The sequence below is a fragment of the Mesocricetus auratus genome, unplaced genomic scaffold (assembly GCF_017639785.1).
Source record: "Mesocricetus auratus isolate SY011 unplaced genomic scaffold, BCM_Maur_2.0 Super-Scaffold_100042, whole genome shotgun sequence".
In the NCBI taxonomy this organism is placed as follows: domain Eukaryota; kingdom Metazoa; phylum Chordata; class Mammalia; order Rodentia; family Cricetidae; genus Mesocricetus; species Mesocricetus auratus.
Genome location: NW_024429219.1, coordinates 7,315,688 through 7,331,695, shown reverse-complemented (window position 1 = coordinate 7,331,695; position 16,008 = coordinate 7,315,688). Strand labels below are relative to the sequence as shown.

At 43.6% G+C, this 16,008-nt stretch overlaps 1 protein-coding gene and 1 non-coding gene across 4 annotated transcripts in view; one reads left to right on the top strand and one right to left on the bottom strand.

Annotated features, from left to right (window-relative positions):
- The window catches only part of Pex14 (peroxisomal biogenesis factor 14), a 146,703-nt gene that overhangs the window by 41,434 nt on the left and 89,261 nt on the right, over window positions 1–16,008 (bottom strand). The gene's annotated exons all lie outside the window — the stretch shown is intronic.
- Window positions 12,559–12,660, top strand: LOC121135819. Its single transcript, XR_005872941.1, has one exon. It is a non-coding gene; the product is annotated as a U6 spliceosomal RNA (small nuclear RNA).

Genomic DNA, 16,008 nt, shown 5'->3' with positions numbered 1-16,008 from the left:
CTTCCTCCTTGCCACTGGCATGTGAGCTCAACTGAGGCAAGCATTTGGGGCTAGTTTATACTATGCTCGTCCCTTCTAGAACAACTCAGTTCAGCAGTTTGAATGTCTTGCCTGGATGGCCATTCTGCTTGTCAGGACTCGAGGTAAGGCTCAGTAGTAAAGTATGTTACTTGTTCATGTACAGCCCTGTGCCTCAGTACCCCTAAAGTACATACACACACACACACACACACACACACACACACACACACCATACATACACATGCACACATACACACCATACATGCATGCATGCATACATACATACACACATACACACACCATACATACACATACATATATACACACTATTCATATATATACATACACACATACATGCATACACACCATTCATATATATACATACACACATACATACCATACACACACACACACACACACACACACACACACACACACACACACACACGGATAAAGACAAAGGAGCAATGACCAGAACTATGGTTGACTCAAAATCAGAAGCCATGCAGCCCACTAGAAATTAACTAGTGTCCTCAAAATGGTGACTCAGTGGGCAAAGGTGACATGAGGTGACAAGCTCTGTGACATGAGGTTGATCTCAGCAGCCACATGGTGAAGAAGAGAACTGATATTCACAAGTTGTCCTCTGATTTCCACACCCAGGCACACAAAATAAATAAATGTAATAAACATGCACGTGTGTCCTGCTCACATTGAGTCACACCTCCTGGGCTGCTGTTGGTGTGGTTTTGTTTTTCATCACTATTGGGGATTTTTCTTAGCCTCACTCTTCTCTCCTTTTGGGTACAGAGATGCCCCTGACAGTCAGTGTGACTTCAGGCAATGTCTAGTCCTACATTCCCAATCTGTTTTCCCTCTGTTTACTTGGCTTTGTAAGCTTTCTTTCTGTCTTCACGATCATGGACCCTTTCTCCTGCTACACTCACCCCGCTACCAAGCCCACCCACTCAGTTTTCTTCTTTAATGTGAGCTTATTCTATGTGTGTGCTTTGCTTCAGTCAGGGTCACAGGACTGTGCTCCCTTCCAGCAGATTCTAATTTTGAGCAGAGGAAAGCTGGTGAGAGCCTGGCTTCTTTCTCTTCTGAGCAAGCAGTCTCAGCCTTAGTCATGGGGGACAGTGGTTGCCCACGTGTCCCTTACGGGGTCTGAGAGCCTGGCTCTTTTCCATGACAAGGCTCAGATTCTGAATGCTGCCTCTCCTACAGTAACTGGTACTGAGCTCTTTGCTGCGACCTGAGGTGATTTGGCTGTGCACAGGCAGTTCACTGGACAGCCTAGTGCTCGCACAACTTTATATATGCAGAGTTGGGAGCATCCCCCTCCCGGTCTCTCCTTTGACTTCCATTCTCAAGCTCTGGTCACTCACCAGCTGTGAATTCATCTCCAGCTCCTCAGGTTGGTAACAGAGCGCTCTGCTTCCTCACTCAGAAACAGGAGGCAATGCTTGAAGAAGAAGCCCCACAAAGTTCCTTTCTCAGATGCCCCCCACCTTCAAGAGCTGAATCTAGTCAAATTTATGCTTGCTTTTAGTGGCTTTTCAGTACTTTTAATGTTTTAAAAATACTTTCCAAAACTCAAGTTTTTCATGGTTGGGAGTATTATTCTGACACGAGCTTCCCTATCATCACTGAAAGCCAGGACTCAAAATGATGAAGTGACCCCCGATTTCACACATATTAAAATTTTATAATAAAGACACAATAATTAAAACACAATGGCTCAGCCGGGCAGTGGTGGTGCACACCTTTAATCCCAGCACTCGGGAGGCAGAGGCAGGCAGATCTCTGTGAGTTCGAGCCCAGACTGATCTACTGAGTGAGTTCCAGGACAGTCTGCAAAACCACAGAGAAACCCTGTCTCAAGAAAACAAAAAAACAAAAAACAACAGCAAAAAGAAAAAAAAAAACAAAAAACAGTGGCTCGCAGGCGTTGGTGGCACACGCCTTTAATCCCAGCACTGGGGAGGCAGAGGCAGGCGGATCTCTGAGGGTTCGAGGCCGGGCTGGACCCACAGCCTCCAAAACAATACAGAGAGACCCTGTCTCGTAAAAACAAAACAAAACAAACAAACAAAAAAAACAGTGGCCCTCATGTAAGAATTTACATGTCGATAAAAACAGAAGGAATGCCAGGTGGTGGTGGTAGCACATGCCTTTAATACCAGCACTTGGGAGGCAGAGGTGGGCAGATCTCTGTGAATTTGAGGCCAACCTGGTCTACAAGTCAGTTCCAGGACAGACAGGGCAGTTACAGAAAACCCTGTTTGGGGGAAAAACAAAACAAAACAAAACAAAACAAAAAAACCAGACTAGTATCTCTGAAAGAGAACTTGTTATACATTAAATTTCAATATATAATAAAATGACCAACAGATGATTTATTCATTGAAGGACAGTATTGGAAAATGTTTGGAAGGAGCTTCGCTTAGATCTTAGGCTCAAAAAGTTAAATATAAAAACCATAAAAGCTAAAATAAAACATAGGAATATTTATCATCAGTTCCGTTCATGGATAAACTACTTAATCATTCTTAGTTTCTTTCTCAATTACAAGAATATTAAAAACAAAAGTAAAAACCCCTCAACTCAAAAGGGTGCTTTGCTTGTTGATCAGGCCTTAGTAAATGCTAGCTAGCTATTACTGTAATTATTATGATTGTTAATAACTATAGGGAAGGAAGTTCTTAACATAAAAAGGAATATTAACAAATTGATAAGATTGTATAAAAATAATCCACTTTATTATTGCAAAAGGCAAGAAATAAGGGGAAATGTTTACAAATATGACAAAGAATATCCTTAATATAGAAAAGGCATTTAAAAACCAACAAGCAAAGTCAAAGAGACGGCTCAGTGGGTAAAGCGTTTGCCGTCAAGCCTGATGACCTGAGCTTGATCCCGGGACTCACTAGGTAGGAGGACAGACACTCCCAAGTTACCTTCTGACCTGCACATGCACGACCATACTGTCCTGGTTAGTTTCGTCATGAACTTGAGCACTTGGGAAGAGGTTTAGGGAATAATCATCGGGATTGAATTGACTGTGGACATGCATGTGAAGCATTTCAATTGCTAATTGATATGGGAGGGCCCAGCCCTCTGTGCGAAGCGCCATCCCCAGGCAGGTGGGCTTGGGCTATATAAGAGAGGCAGCTGAGGTCTCTGCTTCAGTTCCTTTCCTGACTTCCCTTGGTGATGATCCTATAACCTGTGAGGTTCTGTAATAAACTCTTCCCTCCTCAAGTTGGTTTGGGCCCATGTTTGCTGCTGTCTTAAATTTTATGTGTGAGTGTTTTGCCTGGGTGTATGAATGTACACCATGTGTGTTCCTGTGAAAACTGGACAGGGATTCCTTGGAACTAGATTTGAGAGCGTTGTGAGCCACCATGTGGGTGTTGGGAACTGAACCCTGGTCCTCTGGAAGAACAGCAGTGTCCTTAACCATTGAGTCATCTCTCCAGCCCTTGATCAGTGTTTTATCACTGCAACAAAAGCAAATTAGGACACACATACATGCACAAACAATGTTTAAAAAGCAGTAAGTAAGGGCTACAGAGATGGCCCAGTGGTTAAGAGCACTGGCTACTCTTCCAGAGGACCTGAGTTCAATTCCCAGCACCTGCATGGAAGTTCACAACTGTCTGTAACTTCAAATCTAGGCGATGTGACTCCCTCACACAGACATATTTGCATGCAAAACCCCAATAAATATCATTTAAAGATATAAATGATAAATATGTCATTTAAAAATAAGTAAGGCATCAATAATCTCAGTAGAAAACAGGTGGGTAAGCAAGTATTTCTAAGATTCAAGCATTTCTACTGGGTGTGGAGCGAGTGCAGGTGTGGCAGCAGAGTCAGGAAGTAAAGACAGGACAACAGTTTGAGGCTTGCATGGGCAACATGGGACCCTGACTCAAATACACACGCTTAACTGTGGTATCAATACACGCAAACGAGAGCCATCTGAGAAAGCCTGCTTTTGGGCGGCCGCTGGCAGAAGTTAATGGAGATGAACTCTTACGCCCTATTTGGGAAACTGGCTGTGTGTGAGTTCTGAGACTGTGAGTCAATACTTCCTCATTTCAGGAATCTATTCTGAGGACTATCTCAGGCGGTGCTACTCACCATTCTCCTCTAATCCTCCTAATAAAAAAAACAAGGATGAAAATAAATTAAAGACCCATCTCAAGAAGCCAGAAGAAAAACATTAGAAAAATCCTAACAAGGTAAACGAAAGGAGCTGTGTTTTACATTTTACGAGGGTCCAGAGTTTTCTCACAGGGTTTCTGGCTGTAAGTTTTTGTTTTACTACCTCATGGAGAAGAAGGGGGATAATATGATTTCTGCCTCTTGGGCTTGGGATATTTTTCTTGGTGGACAAATTACTTAATTTTTATAAGTGAACCAATGGTGTTGAACAACTGAATAGTCTGTTCTCTGTGCACCGAATTCTATTCACTAATACAAACACAACTTTGTTCTTTGTTATCTAATTATTTCCCACGAACTCTTCTGCCTGTTGGTTTATTAAACCCTGCCGTTTGCTAATATCACCAATAGCGTGGCTATACACTCTTCTTTCTAACAGTTACTGCTTTATATACTTGATATAATATTGTAATGCATAGTTTCGTGATGAGCATCACCTTGTAGGCAGATTAAACTTGCTAACAAAATAAGTTGACTTTTCACTCTTAAATTTTAATTATGTGAGGCTGGGCAGTGGTGGTGCATGCCTTTAATCCCAGCACTCGGAAGGCAGAGGCAGGCGGATCTCTGTGAGTTCGAGGCCAGGCTGGTCTACAAGAGCTAGTTCCAGGACAGCCTCCAAAGCCACAGAGAAACCCTGTCTCAAAAAACAAAAAACAAAAAAAAAAAAAACAAAAAAAAAATTTTTATGTGAGCCGGGTGTTAATCCCAGCACTCGGGGGAGGCAGAGGCAGACGGGTCTCTGTGAGTTTGAGGTCAGCCTGGTCTACAGAGTGAGTTCCAGGACAGCCTTCAAAACAATACAGAGAAACCCTGTCTCAAAACCAAAGAAACAAAAATGAAATTATGTGTATGAGTGTGTGCCTGTATGTGGGTATGTGCATGTGTGTGCGGTGCCTGCAGAGGCCAGAGGTGTCAGGTCTCCTGGAGCTGGAGTTACAGGTGGTTGTGAGCCACCTGAATTGCATGCTGGGAACAAACTCAGGTCCTCTGGAAGAGCAGTACATGCTCCTAACCACTGAGTCATCTCTCCAGCCCCAACTTTCCACTCTTTAAGATACTTGCGACCTTGAACTTACAGACCACCTGCGTTAGCCAGACCACTTCTCCACCTGGCTGCTTTGCACCGCTGCTCACTGTTGCCTCTCCCTCCCTTCAATCTCCCCACGCTTGAAGTATGTCTCTTGTTTAAACTGTCCTGTTTTTACTTTGTTTCACTGGGTCTTTTTTTTTAATAGTTTATCTAAATTCATTTCATGTGCATTGGTGTGAAGGTGTCAGATCCCCTGGAACTGGAGTTACAGACAGTTGTGAGCTGCCATGTGGGTGCTGGAAATTGAACCCAGGTCCTTTGGAAGAGCAGCCAATGCTCTTAACCACTGAGCCATCTCTCCAGCCCACTGGGTCGTGTGTGGGGGGGGGGGGTATGTACATGTGTATGTGTGGCATGCAGATGCGCCTGTCTGTGTGGTATGTATATCTTGTGTGGTGTGTGTGTGTGCGTAGTATATGTAGTATGTGCATCTGTCTATCTGTGTGGTGTGTACGTGTGTTTTGCATATGTGTGTAATGTACATCTGTCAGATTGTTTTCTTTCTTCCCTGACATTTACCCATTTGTTAACCCTAACTGTAGTTACTTCTAAATTCTTTCTATTTATTTATTTATTTATGTCTCTCTCTCCCTCTCTCCCTCCCTCCCTCTCTCTCTCTCTCTCTCTCTCTCTCTCTGTGTGTGTGTGTGTGTGTGTGTGTGTGTGTGTGTGTGTGTGTGTGTGTGTGTGTGTGTGTTTATGTGTGTGGTTTTTTTGAGACAAGGTTTCTCTATGTAATAGTCCTGGCTGTCCTGGCCTCTGCTTTGTAGACCAGGGTGGTCTTGCCTCTGCCTCCAGAGTGCTAAGTAGTTCTAAATTCTTAATCCTAGCACCCAAGAGGCAGAGGTAGTGTATTTCTTCAGTTTGAAGACCAGCCTGGTCTAAATAGCAAGTTCCTGGCCAGCCAGACTACATAGTAAGACCCCGATTCAAAAACAAAACAAAACTCCTAAATTCTATTTTATTCTAATCTAGTAATATTAGTTTGATTTTTTGAGATGATATTCACATTTAAATATGCAAAGCACACCATTATGTAACAGCTTAGAGAATTTATACAAATACATACACATGCACACCTTTAAATATTGAGTTAACAGGGGCTGAAGAGATTGCCCAGTAATTAAGAACATTTGTTACTCTTTCAAAGGATACAGGTTGAGTTTGTAGCACCCACATGGTAGTTCACAGCCATTCCTACCTAACTCCAGTTCTAGCAGATCCAATGCCTTCTTCTGACCTCCATGGGTACCAGACACGTACATGGCACACACGTATGCATGCAGACAAAAAAAAACCCATAAAGTAAAATAAATTTAAAACAAAAAACAATTTTAATTGGTCCTTTTTTTTTCCTCAACCTGACACAAGCTAAAGTTATCTGGGAAGGGGACCCTCAATTGAGAAATGCCTCCATCAGACTGGTCTGTAGGCAAAACTATAGAGCATTTTCCTGATTAATGCTTCATGCGGGAGGGCCCAGTCCATTGTGGTTGTTCCAATCTGGGAGGGTGGTCCTAAATATCTCAGAAAGCAGGCTGAGCAAGCCATGAGGAGCAAGCAGTAGGCAGCGTTCCCCCACGGCCTCTGCATCAGCTCCTGCCCTGACGTCCCTCAGTGATGGGGTCTAACCTGAACTAACCCTCTCCCCTTTTATCACAGCATCAGACCTTGACTAAGACATGAAGCACGTCCTAGCGTGCCATGTGCTGCTCTTTGCAGTCTGCAAGCTCCTTCAGGGCACGGCTGTGAATCTGATCACCAGTTTCTCCTTGTGTTTGTGTGTTTTTAAACATTCATTCACTGCATGTGTGTGTGCATGTTTGTGGGTACAAACGACAAGTGTGGAGGCCCTTGAACATCACAAAAAAGCAGCACTTTTGGTGAAGTCAGCCACATTATTGTTATCACCATGGTCGTCGCCCCCACCTCAGAGTCACTGCCGTCCTCCTCCAAGAATGTGTGCACCCCAGGCCTGTTGGAGACTGACCCCAGACTTCCTACACCCCAGGCAAGCCCTTTTGGTGGGATTCTTCAACCTTTAGTCAGTAATTTATTCCCTTTCCTGACTCTCCAATTCCCACGATGGGTCTGTTCTGCTGAGTAGAAGCTCCTCTGCTAAAGAACATTTCCCTCTGGGTTCAGACCTGTTCAAACAAAGCTGCTGTTCATACCCTGTACACTTCTTCTATGGACTCATTTCTGTACATAACAACTGCTAAGACACAGAACAAGCATTTAACTGGCAGAAAGTGCCAGGTTTCCAAACAGCTTCACCCTCAGCAACACGTGAGGGTTACAGCTGCCCCACGTTCTTGCCAACACTTAGTATTCTCAGCCTTTTCCATTTAGGGCATCTGACCAGTGTGTAATGATAAGCTGCTGGGTCTTAACTATATTACCCCATAGGAACCGAAGTTGGGCATCTTTTTATAAGCTCACTAAGCATTTGGAAATGTTCTTTACCATGGTACCTGTCCAAGTCTTTGCATACATTTGAAATGGAGCTACAGGACTTTGCCAGTTATGATAGTTCTCCAAGGACTCTGGAAGCAAGCCCTATGGAGGATAAACATCTTAGTCCAGCATATGGCTTCTCCCTTTGCTTTCTTAGTGCTACTTTTCCATGAATAAGTGTATTTGAGATGACACCTTTTCTTTTATGATAGTGGGTTTTTTACTGAGCTAATTAAGAAGTCTTTGTACACCTCCATGTCATAGGCATAGTCCCCTGTGTTTTTCTACAAGTTCTGCAAACTTACCTCCCTTATTTGGAGTATGCTGAAAGGTAGGGCTCGAGGCTCATTATTTTCACGGGGGGATTATTCAGGACTATGTCAGATGCCGGAACACTAAGTGCTACTAACTTAGTCTCCATCTCTGTGTCACAGAGACCTTACCAAACCACGCACTGTGGTAGGAGGGGAACCAGTGAACCAAACTGCTATAATTTTGCCCTTATGGACTCTAGCAAGCAGTTTAATAAGCTCAGTCTGTCAGCCTGTTCCTTCCTTGCTTGCTTGCTTTATTGAGCCTCAAACTCACTAGTCAAGGATGACCTTGAACTTGTGGTCATCCTGCCACTGTGTTCCAAGTGCTGGGATTATAGAAATATGCCATCACATTTGACACAAGGCTTCCATCTTAAGTAATAGACAGCCAAAGATCATCAGACATTTAACAGAAACTTTAAAAAATGAAAAAACAAAATACTTCACCTCAAACAACAACAGCCATCCCCTAAACACAATAAAAAGAACCCGAAGAAACAAAGAGCATCAGAGAAATAGAGAATTTCAAAACCACATGCTGTGGAGGTTTGAGTGAGAATGGCCCCACAGGCTCTTAGATTTGAATGCCTGGTCACCAGGGAGTGTATTTTTTGAAAGGATTGGAAGGATTAGGAGGTATGGCCTTGTTGGAGGAGGTGTGTCACTGGGGGTGGGTTCGAAGTTTCAAAAGCCCATGCCAGGCCCAGAGTCTCTGTCTCTGTCTCTGTCTCTGTCTCTGTCCCTCCCTCCCTCCTAAGAATCAGGGTGCAGCTCTCAGCTACTGCCCTAGCAGCTGCACGTGCGCTGCCGCGCTGCCCACATGGTGATAATGGACTATGCCTCTGGAACTGTAAACCAGCCCAATTCAATGGTTTCCTTTAAGAGTTGCCATGGTCACGGTGCCTCCTCACAGCAATAAAACAGTGACTAAGACGCATGCTCAGAGAATAAAAGGAAAGCTGGATGTGGGGGCACACACCTTTAGTCCCAGCACATGGGAGTCAGAGGCAGGTGGATCTCTGTGAGTTTAAGACAAGTCTGATCTACAGACCAAGTTCCAAGACAGTCAGGACTACAAAGACAAACCCTGTCTCAACAGAACAAAACAAACAAACAAAAAAGATAAACGGTTGGGAGAAATGTATAAAGTAGGACTGAAAAGATGGAAAATAAGAAAGGAGTAGCCCAAGACATCTCTCATCCATCTGGGGGGGGGGGGAGGGATCTAGGAAAACAGAACACAGAGCATAAAGGAGAGAATGCTACCAAAGAAATCATTTAAGGCCACACCACAAAACCGAGGAATGATAACTGTCTGAATGAAGGGCCCACAGGGGCCCAGCACTGTAAACACAAAGAATGGCAGACGAAAACCCTGAGGCACATTATTATAAAATCACAGGACTCAGCTAGAGATTAAAATAAATAAATAAGGGCTTGGGAGAAATAAACAGTTCACATAGGAAGGGACCTGAGTCAAAGTGGCCTTGGGCATTTCAACAGCAGACAGCAGAATTGGCTGCTGAGACTATGGTTTGTCCCTTCAAATCTCTTTTTAAAAAAAGTTTCCCAATCTAGAATTTAAAGCCCAGTCAAGCAAAGATGGAAATGAAAGTAGACTCATTTTCTAGGTCTGCCTCCCATACACCTTCTCAGGAAGTTACTGAAGGGTTCCTTCCACCAACCTGAAGACGAGAGCCAGAGAGGAGCACGTGGAAGCCAGGAAACGGGGAGTGGAGCTCAGAGGGGCTAAGGGCACCTGCAGACGGAGAGGGCGGGGCACTGTGACACCACAGCTCTAGAAAGCAGGCTGGCACCAAGAAACCAGTGGCTCTGAGACATCTTTATGGTGTCAGGAGAACACGGCAGAACAGAGCACGAGGTCCAATTAGTGATGAGAACACAGCTAAGCAACCCCAACTCCCCATCAGAGCCCAGTACACACTAGGAAAAGTACAAGTTTCATGTACTACATGATTCATGGGGAAATGCTTATTATATGTAGGATTCATGAGTTAACTAAACTAGGAATATTGTCCTATCTTTTTAATGCTTGAATTTGAAATTCATACTATTAGCAGTGTTCAGTATTTAATGCCTCTCATTTTGATGAACTGGAGTTCCATGTCCTACTCCAATGTTTCCAAACAGTCTCAACACTATGACGGCTGAGAGACAAACACAAAAGAAAGCCAGACTTAGAAACAGTTCTGCTAAATACACAAAGCAACAGCACAGAGATCTAGTACATTAAAACCATGATTGACTAGAATCCATGCTAATAATACAATGATGATTCACTACTGCCTATTATAATATTTTATTATATTAAGAGATTAAAAGACAACAATGATATGATTATTTCCGCAAGTGAAGGGCATTTGATATAATTCGATATCCACTCTTAATGAAAACTCTTAATAAAATGAACAACGTGAGTACTTCCTTGATGTGACTGGGCGTGAGCAGATGGACCAGTGTCACTCTCTGAAGCTGGCGTGGTGGTTTATGGAGAGAGACGTAGGTGCGCACTGTCTAAAGACAAGGGCAGGACAAGTGTTCTGAGGCGCATGCGTCTTATTCATGTGGCGCTGGCTTGGGACTGATGTGACCAGAGAAGAGGAGCAACAGGAGCAAAGTCTCCAGGGTGCACAGGGGTGCGCATGGGTGGGTATGGCCAACCCGCCAGCAGTGCTGAGGCGCGAGCTCAGCCCACAAACGTTAAAGAAATAAGGGATACGCAAACGTTCCAGATGTTCATAAAGATATGGAGGGAACTAAAAAGTGAAGTGGAAATAAATAGCTTTTTCCTCCTATAAGAAGTGTTAGTATTATAAACATGTCATCTGTCCTAAGTTAATTGCAAGGTTAATGTGACTCCAATGTTTGAAATATCAACATTCCATATTTTCCTTTTAGCTGGGCAAGCTAATTTTATAAATTATATGTAAAGTAATAAACATGAAGCACTAAATGAATTCTGCATAACTGAAAAGATGACAGGGTGGCTTAATTCTAACACAATGCACATCTAAGAAAGGGAATGTGACATTGAACAGGCACACTGAGGGGACAGAGTAGCTCAGGACACTACAGACAGCTAGCACATGATGAAGTTTTAGCGAAAGTCAGTGGAGAAAAACACGCAGCAGCCAAACTCAGCCTGTTGTTCATTTTAATTTGTTGGATTTTGTTTTGTTTTTGGCAGAGTCTAACCTGGAGCTCTTTGAAGCCACGTCAGAGCTGCCTGCTTCTGCTGGGATTAAAGGCATGCACTACCATGCCCAGCCTTTTGTCTATTTTGGGATGGTCTTCCAGCTAAGAACAGCTTTTACAGTTTTTAAACAGAGGTGAGGAAAGCAAGATCATTCTGTGACATGTGAAAAGCGTTTAAAATCCAAATGCCAGTGTCCATAAACACTGCTTTCTCTCTCTCCAGTCTCTTACTGTCTGAGTGGTACCGATGGCTCCGCCGTGGACACAGGCCCCCAAAGCCCAACGCACACTGTCTGGCTCTTTACAAGAAATTTCTTACCTCAGCCGTAATTGATACCACACTTTATTAACTAAAATAATAGATAAACAAACAAGGTTGGATCTTTGAACTCCATTAACCAAAATAAACTTTGAGTTACTGAAGTCTATGGAACAAAACTCAAATCACAAAGGAACTGTGAGAAGAGGAGCCAGGCAGGCTGGCTCGGCAGGTGAAGAGCTGGCCGTGCGAGCCTGGCCACGCCAGTTCAGTCCCTGGAACCCACGTAAACTGGAGATAAAGAACTGACTCCACAAAGTTGCTCACTGACCTTTATTAAGTGTAATGTTGTATGTGTATTCACACACACACACACACACTAATACTGACAGTTTTTAAATGTCAACAGAAATCTTTTAATGTCAAATAAGAAGTTCTGCCTGACAAAAGCACTGTAAAAATAGCTGATATAAATCTGAAACTGGCCAGGCGTTGGTGGCGCACGCCTTTAATCCCAGCACTAGGGAGGCAGAGGCAGGAGGATCTCTGTGAGTTCCAGACCAGCCCGGTCTACAGAGCTAGTTCCAGGGCAGCCTCCAAAACAATACAGAGAAACCCTGTCTCAAAAAACAAAACAAAACAAAAAAACCTGAAACTGAAAGCCTCTAACTCGCATCCCAGACAGAGTCAACTTCCTCAGCATTAAAAATTACAAATCAATTTCAAAATAATAATTATCGTCCCATGAAAAGTTACAGAAAAAGTTGGGCGTGTGGTAGTACACACCTACCTACAATCCTCACACTCAGAAGGCTGATGCAGGTAGATTACAGGTTTCAGGCCAGCCTGGGTTACAACGGCCAGCTGGATCTACATAGTGACACCCTATCTTTAAAAACAAGGCGGGGTGTGTGTGTGTGTGTGTGTGTGTGTGTGTGTGTGTGTGTGTGTGTGTGTGTGTGTGTGTGTGCTTCAACACATATACTAAAATTGGAATGATATAGAGAAAATTAGCATGACCCCTGCACGAGGATGACACCCAAATTCGTGAAGTGTTCAATATTTTTTAGGAGAGAAAAAGAGGGAGGGGAAACTGGGACTGGAATGTAAAAAATAAATTAATAAAAAAGAGAGAAAAAAAGGGGGTATACACAAAAAGCCAAAAAGCAAAAAAGAGGAAATACAAAATGGCTTGCATCAGCTCTGGTGGGGCATGCCTGTAATGCCAGTGCCAGTGAGGCAGAGGCAGCTGGGCTATAGGGAGACTCTGTCTCAACAAACAAAATGCCAGCATGCTAGCTAACTCACACAACCCCAACACTTGGGAAGCAGAGGCAAGGAGATGTCATGTTCAAGTCTAGCCTGGACTACAGCAGTAAGTTCCAAGCTAACCCAAACTCTATGTAAGGTAAGAAAGACCCTATCCCAAAAAGAAAAGGAAGAACAACCAAAACAAAACCCCCCAAAGGTGTTTATCTCAAAAGAGAAATTCAAAACAAAATGACCTTGAGACCATGCCTCTAACCCCAGCACTTAGAAGGCAAAAAAAAACAAAAAAAAACAAAAAATAAAAATCCCGACTCATTGACGGGATTCCCCATCTAAGATGGGGTATCTTTTTAGGTTCAGCGATACTGCTGAGAACAACTGCAAAACAAAACTATTGTAAGTCACCAGGGAGCCACCAAGGCTTGACTAACCAAGAACCCAGGAGAAAGGCTGTGCAGAAAGGTGAGCAGACCCTCGGGTGCTCAGAGGCAGCACTCTGACTGTCTTGAGGTGAATGAGTGAGAGACACAGGCAGACTGGGTGACTACCTCTCATCTGAACGCTACAGCCAGCTCCTGTAAGGCCCAGTGCTCAGAACACAGGGACCTAAACACCCTGTACAAAACAATAACTTCCAGGTGATATGTTCAAGATATACACAGAACAAGTTTCCTGGTGAGTATTGGGTCATGTCTGTAAGACAATGCACCATGAACAAGCATAGTGGTGACCACCTGTGATCTCGGCACTTGGAAAAAAAGACAGAAGAGGCAGTTCAGCATGGAGCATAGGAAACCCTGCTTCAGGAGAGGGAGGGAGGGAGGGAAGGAGAGAGAGAGAGAGAGAGAGAGAGAGAGAGAGAGAGAGAGAGAGAGAGAGAGAGAGAGAGAGAGAGAGAGAGAGAGAGAGAGAGACAGAGAGAGAGAGAGAGACAGAGAGAGAGAGAGAGAGACAGAGAGACAGAGAGACAGAGAGACAGAGAGAGACAGAGACAGAGACAGAGACACAGAGAGACAGACAGAGAGAGATTGTTCTATAATAACATGCAAGTATTAAGTATTTCAAAACTTTGTTTTGTTTTTGTTTTGACACTGTATAGTTCTGGCAGTTGGCAGTCCTGGAACTCACTCTGTAGACCAGGTTGGCCTTGAACTCACAGAGATCCTCCTGCCTCTGCCTCCCGAGTGCCGGAATTAAAGGCTTGTGCCACCATGCCTGGCTCAAAACTTGACTGGTAGGATGGTTCTGTGGGTAAGAACACATGCTGTACAAATCTGACAACCTGAGTTCAATCCCTGGGACTCACTGGAAGGAGAGAAGAGATTCTTGGAAGTTGTTCTCTGATTGCCACACATGTGCTGTTACATCCACATACATACAGACTTCAGACACACATAAACACATACAATAATAGCATGAACTTTAGAGGAAACTGTTGTCAGCTAGCTGCTCAATTATTTATACCAGTCTCTGTAATCAAATTAAAAAATCACAAAATATACAAAGGAATAAACCACAAAGGGGAGAAAGGGTAAGAAAACAAACTTAAAGATAAGCCAGGTGTTTTATTTTATTACTTGTTTTGTCTTTCCCAAGACAGAGACTCACTATGTTGCTCTGGCTGCCCTGGAATTTATGATGTGGACCAGGCTGGCCTTGAACTCATGGAGCTCTGACAGTCTCTGCCTCCCACACCTGAGATTAAAGGTGTACACCACCACCACCCGGCTGATAAGCCAGTTAAAACTATCAAATACTTCAAGGGGCTGGTGAGATGGTTCGGCGGGTAAAGGTGCTTGCTATCAAGCCTGAAGATCTGAGTTGTGCTGTGGAATATTGGCTGAAGATGTGTTACATTTGTTTATGCTATGAAATGTTTGTCTAATGATGCAAAGATGCATTGCATTCTTTGATGTTGCATTTGTTTAACTCTGTGAAGCTGTGTTACTTTGCCTGCCTAAAACACCTGATTGTGTAATAAAGAGTTGAATGGCCAATAGCTAGGCAGGAGAGAGTACAGACAGGGCTGATATTCAGAGAGAATAAATATTAGGAGAGAAGGAAGAAAAACAACAGTGATGGGGAGGAGAGAGGACACCAGCGGCCAGCCATCCAGTCACACAACCAGTCACAGAGTAAGAGGAAAAAAGGTGCATAAATTGGAGAAAGGAAAAGCCCAGAGGCAAAAGGTAGACAGGATAATTTCAGCTAGGAAAAGCTGGCTAGAAACAAGACAAATGAAGGCTGGGCATTCATATGTATTTATTTGGGAGCTGGGTGGCAAGACCCCAAAGAGTAGAGAGAGAAGAAAGAAAGAAAGAAAGAAAGAAAGAAAGAAAGAAAGAAAGAAAGAAAGAAAGGAAGGAAGGAAGGAAGGAAGGAAGGAAGGAAGGAAGGAAGGAAGGAAGGAAGAAAACAACTACTGAGTTGAATCTCAGGACCCACCTGGTGGAAGGGGAGAATTGCAGAGAGCTCCCTCCCACCAACATGTTCACACATGCATGCACACATGTAATAATATGTTCACACATGCATGCACACATATAATAAATAAATTCATGAAAGAAAACATCATTTTATTTTTAAAATTTCCCCCAAACAATCCCTTATACTGCAGTTATGACTCTTGCTTTTTAAAATCTACATTTATTATTATGGTTATGTATGTCGTACATGGAGGCGTGTACATGTGAGTGCATTTTTCCTGCAGAGGCCACAAGTGGGGGTTGCCCCTGGAGCCGGAGTTAGAGGTGGCTGTGAGCTGCTTGAGATGAGTGCTGGGAATCAAACTTGGGTCCCCTGGACATGCTCTTCACCACTGAGCCATCTTTCCAGTCCCCAACAAAACACTTTTAAAAAGACTTTAAGAACCAATTAAGAGAAGCCAGGTGGAGCAGTGCATGCCTGTAATCCCAGCATTCCCAAGGCTAAGGCAGGAAGAGCCTGCATTCCAAGCCAGCCTGGGCTATATAGTGAGAGCAATCAAGAAGGAAGTGGTAAAACAAAGACGTTTACTAGAAAACTAGATTCTTAAAGGAACCAAATACAAACCCTATAACTCAGTAACTGATGAGTTTCACAGCAGCCTGAACATAGCAGGGCAATCAGTGAACTGAAGATGGGTCCGTAAAGAGAATGCCAGGGGA